Raw genomic sequence first — 10,530 nt, forward strand, 5'->3', positions numbered from 1 at the left:
TGGGAAACCTTTTGAGAAACTTGGTAGGGACAAAACTGAAGCAGCGGGATTTGGCATTGCCTCAAGCAAAATTTGCTTATAACCGGTAAAAAAATAGAACCACAACGTTGAGTCCATTTGAGGTTGTCTATGGTCGGAATCCATCCGGATTACTTGACTTAGCCTCTATTCCACGTGTAGGTCATGTCAATCACAAGGCCGATGAGATGGCAAGACATCTTCGGGGTATCTATGAGCAGGTGAAGTTATTCATTCAGGAGAGTAATGCTAAGTATAAGGCTCAGGCAGATAACCATCGTCGTCAGGTGCTTTTTAATTTTGGTGATTTTGTTTGGGCAGTATTAACTCGTGATCATTTTCTAGTTGGGGAGTGCAATAAGCTTAAGGAGCGGAAGATTGTACCTTGTGAGGTGCAGCAAAAGATTAATGATAATGCTTATAAGTCGAGCCTTTCTAGCCATTTGAAGACTACCGATGTCTTCAATGCGAAACATCTAAGTCTTAGTTTTGTAGAGTCTGATGAAGTTAATGTGAAGTCGAAGGCGAGTTCTTTCCAACCTGGGATGACTGATGCAAGAGGTTCTAAATCAAGTGAGGTCGAGATGGCGTAGAGACACCATGAGATGGCGGATCGACGCAAAGATGGAAAGTGATTACAGTACTTTCCTTAATTTGGACAAATTTGACACGTTTTTTATAATTTGGTTATAACTTTGGCTACAGTAATCGAAATCACAATTATGACCCAAATTCAGAAAGCTCTTTCGATGCGCACGTCGTGGTCACCCAACTATACTCAGTGAATATCAATTTAAAGGTCAAAATCCCCCTTCGAATTTCGATTTTTAGTTATTTTTTTTCCATTTACGGTAATATTTCGTTTGCCTTTTTCTAGTTGATTACGAATTTGATTTGAGCCAAATTTTTGGCAAGTTACTTCTTTTATTCCGTATTTTTATTTTGGTGTGAATTTCAGGATTTTGCTAATTTTGGTAAAATTATCATAATTTTGTATTTTCTCAGCTATTTAAGCCGGCTTGTGGATTAATTTTCATAATTCTGAAGTTTTAATAATATTGAGTGAATTTAAAAGAAGCTTATCTGTGTTTTGGGTGTTATATTTTTGTTTACTTTTTCTGTGAAATGTCTAGTGCAACAAGCCCGCAGGATATTCGCTATCGTGCCCAGCGTCAATATAAAACTAGCCAAACAGACTAGAAGAGCAACCTCACTTTTCTCTCTATTTCACTCCACTAGCTTTTTCTCACATAAGTCCTGAGCACTTAGATTGCGTAAAAAGGTTTATCTATTCATAATATTTTTAAATAAGTAAAAAAAATATAAAATTAAGATTAAATATATGTCACTTGTTTTAAAGCATATAGCTTAAGGTATTTTTGGACGAAAATCGTGATTAAGAAGAAGTTTTACTAGTAAATGAAAGGTTAAGATAAGAATATTGTGAGAAAAGTAAGTATCTAAATATGACTATGAATAAAGGTAAGGATACTTAATGTAGTTAAAATGTGTGTGACAAACACAAAAGGTTGGAGACTCAAGTTGACAAAAATATATGGTATGTACTCGCTTACAAAAGAAAATTAATTTTAACAATCAATTTTTTCTTGAAATCTTTCCGAACTATCCTTTTTTGAAAAAAACCCTAAAATGACTTTTCAGGACAAAGATTCTCTTTACTAAAAGTGAAATTACTTGTAGTAACACGCCCGCTTATGTGTATGTGAGATTATCTTTTTCCTCTCAAAGCGTTACATATTTAGAATTTTAATAAATGAGTGACAGAGAGACTTGAATTTGAGACATAACATGTTTTGATACCACGTTGAACTACTTGATCTAAATATTTAGAATAATGCTATGTAGCCCCACTGGGTTATAATCCCAGTTTAGACGGCGGTAGATGATAGATTGAATGAAATGTGAAATTAAATGACTTATTTAATTCTATCTATCATTTAATGTCCTATTAACGCCATCTAGATTGAGGTTGTATCCCCAATGGGGCTAAATAACATTACTAAATTTTTTTTAGCTATTATGAACGGTTCAATGTATATCATTTAAATAGTATCTTTGGCATTATAAGAGATTGGGGACCCATCTTTAATTTTTCTCTTATTTTACACTTACATATTGGACTATCTTCTTATGCGAGTATTCAAGTCTTGCATGTAAACAAATATTTTAAAATAAACCAAAATGATTCCAAAAAACCAATATTTTCAATTCGAATATAAGAGAGCGCAAATCATTAAATAGTAATATATTTATGATGCATTTGATAAGAGATTGGGGACCCATCTTTAATTTTTCTCTTATTTTACACTTACATATTGGACTAGCTTCTTATGCGAGTATTCAAGTCTTGCATGTAAACAAATATTTTAAAATAAACCAAAATGATTCCAAAAAACCAATATTTTCAATTCGAATATAAGAGAGCGCAAATCATTAAATAGTAATATATTTATGATGCATTTGATTGCAAGCATAAATTTACATGGAAAGAAAATAAATTCTAAGTAATTCAATTGCCTAGAATTTATTTGCATGAAAATTATCAATATATGTGTTTGATTGATTTAATTTTCAACTTAAAAAATATTATACTTGCCCCTTATTATTGGTAGATTAATAAGAGGGAGTGGATATATAAGAGAGAGAGAGAGAGAGAGAGAGAGCGTAAATTCCCTAAAAAATAAAATCATACTACACTTAAAGAAAATATTTTCCTTGATTTTGAGAAAAATATGGTCACGTAACCAAAAGTAGGAAAATATTTTTCATGAAAAAAATGGCAATCAAACAACACAAAAAAGAAATTTGGATAGAAAGAACACATTTTTCATGGAAATTATTGGTAATCAAACGCACACTTAGAGTACTTGTATAAGAAAATAGTTATCTTCAAATACTATTTTGGCATTTTGTCAAGTAATCTGAAATAATATCATCGTCCTTTTATTACGGTGTGTTGAAATGTTGTAGGTAAATATAATTTTTAGTGTAAATTTCTCAAATCATCTGTCATTCGTCAACAGCTCTTCAATTATTATTATTATTATTATTATTATTATTATTATTAATGTAAGATCTTCCACGGCGAAAACAAGGCAATAGAGAAATCAAAATCTTTCTTTAATTTGCGAAAATCTATGGTGGTAGTAATTTCTATTGCTAATCAACATTTCATCCTCGTTGAAATAGATATTGTATAACTAACACGCCTTTACAAATTAAAAAGGAAAATATAGTGACAAACCATAACGATATAAAGTATAAACAAGAACATGAGATCTCCTCTACCAGAAGTTATATTACAACATAATTGTTATATGTTATTTGTTCTTTCATAGATAATATTTGCCAATCGCTATTCATTTTACAACACTACAGACAAAAAATAAATATACTATATTAACTTATTTATCTATCTGGGGTATAGTTCGGAAATTGATACTTCATTTGTAGAAAGGGCTGTTGATGTTGATGTGGATTTGTCGGATTCCAGTCCCATGCGGATGCTTTGTGTAGTGCTACCAAGAAAAAATGCAGGTTGACGAGGAACGACAAGTGTGGCTGAATGGCTATTGAGTGTCAAAATTACAGATGTCATGTTTGGTCTTTCATCAACATCTTCTTGAACACAAAGTAACCCAATTTGCAAGCATCGAATCACTTCATTTTTGTCAAATTTGTCTTTCATTGTTGGATCCATTAAATCCAATGCTCTACGATCTCTCCACAGTTTCCAAGCCTGCATAAAAATATTTCCAAGCCCTAATCTCAATTACAAGAGCAATAACTAAAAAAAAATGTTTCTTGTAGGGATACGCAGCCATTCTTGGAAGTTATGGATAGTAGGAGGGTGTATTCTGTTGGACCCAGAAGGATTGTAGTGAATGAGATTAATGATGCGATATGAAATAATGAAAATCGCAACGAGAAAGAAGATTTAAAAATAAAGAAATTAACAAAGAGAGTTAATCGCAGATACATGACATTTTATTAATCGACAATATGGAAAGAAATACAAGAATTTAACCATTCTTGCTTAAACAAAACTGAAAGAGAAGACCACTATTTATAGGTACATTGCATAGCATAAAGATGGAAATATGTGGAATAAGAAAATAATATGTTTCCATAGAAATCACGTGAAATATAATGAAACAATTTTCCCACATGAAAATCAATTTATTTTCAAAAAAATCCACTTTAATTTAGATCACAAACCCAACATATTCAACCTTTAATCACACACGACCAATTTCGGGAATCAGTTCCAAAGATTATTGATTTGGCCTTTAATCTGAAGATCCCTTGTGGTATGGGACCACCCTTGATTTCGATGGTGCTCCACATCAAAATCATGTAAAATGGCATACAAAATTATAGTGTTTGCTGTTAATGAGAGAACTACAATCACAGTTTTTTCGCCTCTTATCTCAAAAAGACCTCTCTTTGAAATACTTTGTATATGGTGGGAACATTATGGTGTTATAATACATATATTAGACTTCTAAGACAATTTGCAAATGGGAAATAGTTGAACATAATGATTAGGTTGCACATCGTACAAGACATGCATCCATAATGATGAGTTATTTTAACAAAAATGACAAAGAATAATATGGAGTTTGCACTTACATAGCTAATGAGAACCTCATCATCATCTGATTGGTTGAAGCTGCTATTTTTCCTGCCACTTATGATTTCTAAAACAATAACGCCAAAGCTAAAAACATCGGATTTTACTGAGAACTGGCCATGCATTGCATATTCGGGAGACATATAACCACTGTAAGCCGGAAGCACAAATATTAATTAAGGTAATCTTAAGAAAATAAAAGTGTTCACTTCTTAAAAAATCTAATTAATGATATGGTACTTACTATGTCCCAACAATCCTATTTGTATTTTCTTGAGATTGATCAACGCCAAATAACCTCGCCATGCCAAAATCGGATATTTTTGGGTTCATATCTCCATCTAATAGTATATTGCTAGCTTTAAGATCACGGTGTATAATTCGAAGACGAGAATCTTCATGAAGGTAAACCATTCCTCGCGCTATTCCTCGTATGATCTTATAAAGCTTCGACCAATCCAAAATTTGCCCTTTTTCGGGATCTAGGATTATGCATAAGATTAATTACCATTGATGGAAAAATTCATTTTTAAAGGCCATAGCTTAAAAGACATGAATGGAGATAATTAATAGTATTTCTATATATTTTCTTGGATGCCAATGCAAGGAAATTCAAGAAAATGATGAGAAAATAGTAATCAAGATTGATGCTAACCAAATAGAAAGTAATCAAGGCTCTTATTGGGCACAAATTCATACACGAGTATCTTCTCTTCTCCTTCTAAGCAAAATCCTAGTAGTCTTACTAGATTTCTGTGTTGAAGCTTGGCAACAAGTACAACCTCATTCGTAAATTCCTTTGAGCCTTGTCGTGAACTTTGGGAAAGTCTCTTCACAGCTATTTCTTGTCCATTCGGGAAAGTACCCTACAAGAATGTTCATAGCCAATAAACTTAACAAAAATTTACTCTATGGTCTGACTTACAAAACAAAGCATGTATGTGAAATAGATTGCAAAAACACTAAATAAAAGGGGCTAAAACCTAGAATTATATAATAGCGAAAACTTAGAACTAAATTATCCTTTAAACTTACCTTGTAGACGGCACCAAATCCACCTTCACCAATTTTGTTATCGAGAGAAAAGTTGTTGGTAGCAAGCTGAATAGTATTTAAATCATATTTCAAGGATTCAACCATCGAAATCTCATTTTCTTCTTCTACAAAAAAATAAGCAAATCATTAGAAATAAATTCTTTAAATAGATAAAAATAATTAAATATGCATTCAATGTCTACTCTTAATCCTTTAGATGACTGTGCTCAGTACAAAATCTAAATAATGCGTACACTGATATAATTTGATCGAAAGGGTATCTAATTTATTTTTTCTACTTTTTCATTTCGATCCACATAGCTTACCACGTTCCTCATTTACAGCATCATAATCTTTTTTCCTCTTAATGAAGAAGCAAATGCCTATGAAGAAAAGCACCAAGGACAGAACAACTGGAGCAACTATGGCAACAATAACTTTTGTTGAGATTCCCTCATTTCCTGCATTGATAACGCATAAAGAAAAAAAGAAAAAAATGAAGGGAAACTTGTCACTAAAATATTCGAGAACTTTGATTAAGAATTCCATTTCATCACAAGCGTTGCAGTGGTAAACTAAGAATTAGCCTACGTTTGGCTCATGTTTATAAATACTTAACCACTTTTTATTCACAAATTTCTAGGATCCACATATACTATCTACTTATTCACAACTCATTTTTATCTATTTATAATTTAAATAACTTATAAACACTTCCCAAACATGATTAATTTAATTCTGGCCTTCTATGGGATAAAACTTAATTTCAAACTTCAACCTTTATACTACAAAAGTTAAAAAGTTATTTGAGTAAATTAAAATTAAATAGCATTTTTCTGATTTTTTAAATAATATTTTCACGTCTATCCCATTTTCTGCTGCTGCTTAAGAATGAGGAAGTTACCTTCATTAATTGGAGAATTTGATCGGGGTGGTTGCTCAAGAGGACGTGTATTTGGAGCAGGGGCCGCATTGGAATTATAAAATGGGTATATCTCATACCTAATATTGCAGCTGGGGGAAAGAACTGTTGCCCCTTGGCTATTAGCACAACATGAAGGTAAACTTGAGATAGAACCTCGAAGACAGGTATTGCAATCACTGATGGAAAGATCTGGGGTGCACTGCGCCAGGGTGTATAGTCTCTGAATGCCATGAAATTAACTTCTTTAGTCGCAAATTTCTTACCAGTCACATTATTTGATGCTTCTGTAGCTATTTCGTTCATGGTGTCCGCCAACATCTGTTTGAACCTGTCCGGCTCATTTGTAATGTTATTTACATTATAAAATGTCATCCCGGCAGATTGTTGCACCCTGGATACTATGGATTGATTTGAGTAACGTAACATGCACTCATCATACCAGATAGTTGCCCCTTTCGGCCTGTTGTAACAACGTTGTAAGATTTCAGTCGTAGCATAATTCACACATTCTTTACATATGTCCGCGTTCACATCACCTCTGCATAGGAAGAGGCCGTAGACTGTGTCTGAAGATCCACGACCCACCGCGGCGCTGTAAAATCCATTATTTTGGGTGGCATTTGTGGATGATAAATTGAGAAAAAGTTGATTCAAGTTGGCCTCGTAGGTGCTGTCAGGACTGTATATAGCTGAATTTTCACAGTTGTTATAAAGATAATTCAGGGAGGTAACCCTCCTTGTGCTAAAGAAAAAGAACAGGCAAAGCAATAAAACATAATAAGAACTCTTAAAGGCTGACATTATCTTGCTTGAAAAATGTTACAATTGTGTATATTTCATAAGAAACAGGTGCATATAAAATGGTAAAGGAGGGGGGATAAGTTGATCCAAGACTTCCTGTTCTAGTCAATGCATTCAATCCAAGTTCTTTTGGTTGTCGTTGTCGTTGTGGAAATTAAGAAAGAAGATAGCAACGACTTGACTTGCGTATTGATGGAGAAACGACTAAATATGTTGAATATTCTTTCAGCTCTTGCAAAATTTTACAATGAAAGCGTGTTTGATGTAAATTTTTTTGGGAACGGATTTTGTGAAAAATAGATTTTTAGGAAGATGTACAGTAAAAAGATAGAGAAAAATTATCAATCCATGTGTAAATTTATTTTATTGAAAAAAATGTGTAATTAAAAAATAAATTTTTAAAGAAATGAGATTTAAAGAATCACTACCAAACAAGAGCCGGATATATTTCATCAAAAAACAAGTGCATATAAAATGTGAAAGGAGTAGTGACTTGTTCATCCAAGACTTCCTGTTCTAGTCAATGGAATCCAATTTCTTTTAGTCCTTGTGGAAATTAATAACGCCCATAGCAACGAGTTGCGTATTGATGGAGAAAGGACTGAATATTGTTGATATTTCATGGTCTAGACTTCACAAGTTCTTGACATTTTGTTTGTTGATAAAATATATCGATTTTATCGTACAGTAGTTTATATAAAAAATTAGTCAAAATTTCCACTTAGAGAATGAACAGAATAAATAGAATAATAATAGTCGATATAAGAGTTTGACTCTTTCTCTTTAAGGCGATAATACTTCACACTCGTGCTGACGGTCTTTTGACACTCATCTCTCAGGATATAATGACCTCGACTTGTAATAGTAACACTCCAAATTACAAGACACAGAGAACCTACTAGTGTTTTGATCTCGACTAAAATGCACGAAACTAATATTGGTGACTGAAATGCACAATATGAAATAATGCAGGACTGAAGGATTATATTTTACAAGAAAGAAAATCACGAAAGATTTTTGGAATGAATAAGACATATTTATAAAAGTTAAAATATTGCGTCCAGAAGACACAACAGCCAAAGAGTTGTGTCTTGAATAGACACAAACCATTTGGACGGGCAATTTTAACATTCAACCATCAATTTTTAGAAGATGCCATGTGTCGTGCACAGAAAAATCCAAGGAAATAAATAATATAATTCAAATATATTATTTTAACTTAATAATAAAATAATATAAATCAAATACTATTTTACGACCTACTAACATGTACGTTTTCTTCCCTTCAAAGACTATTGATACTCCTTCGGGTTCAAATCCAAGTCCCAAACTTGAGTAATATTAAGTGGATTCTATTTTTCTTATGTGAAATTGGCATTTTTCAATTTCTCATCAATTTTTATTCCCAATTTATTTCAACTTCAAGTGGTCATATTTTAGTCTTAATTTCTCATTCACTCTTAATAGGTTTTGAGAAAATAAATACATAAATTAATCTACTCATGGAGTAGAATATACTTCGCCAAAGAAATCTTTTATCCAACTAACCTGACCTACTTAAATAATTGGTTAAAGTTGGTCTAACCAACTAATTAAACCAATTTTCCAACAGTGTCAAGCAAACTTGCAAACCTCCTCCATAAATGTAAAACGCAAAAGTTTCTCCATCCCAACTTTTTCATTTTGAATCTCCATATTTCAATTGTTAGAAAGTGTCAAAAGTATCGAGTACCCAGTTTCAAATTAGCTTCACAGGCAACCTGTTACAAGCCGTGTGTTGTAGCCAATTTATCTAGTCGACCTATGTCGATTACATTGCTCGACGGTATAGGCTCGCTTACCTTATTCAACATCCAGCTTAGAAGTATCATGACATACTGGACTGCATAATATTGAGGCAGATTGATTCGTAAAAACCATGACCTAAAGCTGTTACAGGCCAGCATGCAATATAGTCCCTAATCCAACTCACCGTTTCTCATCTCGAAGAAAAAACTCATCGTTCTCTAATTGAATTGGAGAACTACTCGAAGTCGGTTATGTTTATACACGGATGGGATCATAAAACCCCTAGCATGCACGGCATGTCTAATCCAATTCATTACTTCCTTTAAACTATCTTGAATGTTGCAAGAAAAAATATCGGTGTAAAGTCCAAACACCGCAGCGCGAAAAAAATATTGTAAGTTTCTTAACTTTAAATATTTGTTTTACTTGATAATATAAATTAACATAAAGTTTTTATATTTTACTGAATAATCAAATTTCATGGATAAAATGTGATGAAACAACTTTTCAAAATTTTAAATCAAACGTGTTTTCTAATTTTCTGTTTTGAGAAACAGCTTTTCACAATGACAAAATAAACTCTTTTTTAACAATTTAGAAACATACCTTGAACATAGAGGATTGAAAATAAATTGATACTGAAACATAAAACAAACGGACCTTAGCTTTTCGTGACATTCACCCATAACGTGTACATACGGCATGCCATAAAAATAGACCATCTACGACATCCCTTAAATGTGTGCCGTAATAATACAATTATTTAAAGTATTTACTACATACATTTGCATAGTCAACGTTTGTAAGTAAACTATGTTACATGCTATAATAAGCAAACTATGTTGTAGAAGGGGAATATTATTCCATGTTCATAGAAAGATTTAAATAAGGGAAATGAAAAAAAATTAATTAAACCAAACAATGAAGAATTTTGATTTGGCTTCTCTGATTCTGATTCCATCAAATTGTCCACAACTTTTGCCCCGAGCTTGAACTTTCGCTTCTCGTCCAACTCGAGTTATCGGTAAAGAATATATGACCTACAAGATCTATGCCATCTTCAGGAGTCAGAAGTACACACCCAGAAATAAGGTGTTTCCAGCCTTCCCTATCTGATCACCATATCATTCCTAAAATTTTCAAGTTTCCAAATTGTGTCCTTCGTCCCCTACCAAAATTTCCTTCAAGAATCACTAATTCACTTTGGTGGAACATTCAGGACCACTGGAAACATCTTGGCTAGCAAGAGAATCAACTACAGATATTTTCAAATCAGTCATGCTACATGTGCATTCTACTTTATATTAAG

At 32.7% G+C, this 10,530-nt stretch overlaps 1 pseudogene; it reads right to left on the reverse strand.

The window, feature by feature from the left end:
- Nucleotides 1-3,300: 3,300 nt before the first annotated feature.
- On the reverse strand, nucleotides 3,301-7,483 carry LOC111368693 (annotated as a pseudogene).
- Between the last annotated feature and the right edge of the window lie 3,047 nt (nucleotides 7,484-10,530).

The sequence above is a fragment of the Olea europaea genome, chromosome 19, assembly GCF_002742605.1.
Source record: "Olea europaea var. sylvestris chromosome 19, O_europaea_v1, whole genome shotgun sequence".
Lineage (NCBI taxonomy): Eukaryota > Viridiplantae > Streptophyta > Magnoliopsida > Lamiales > Oleaceae > Olea > Olea europaea.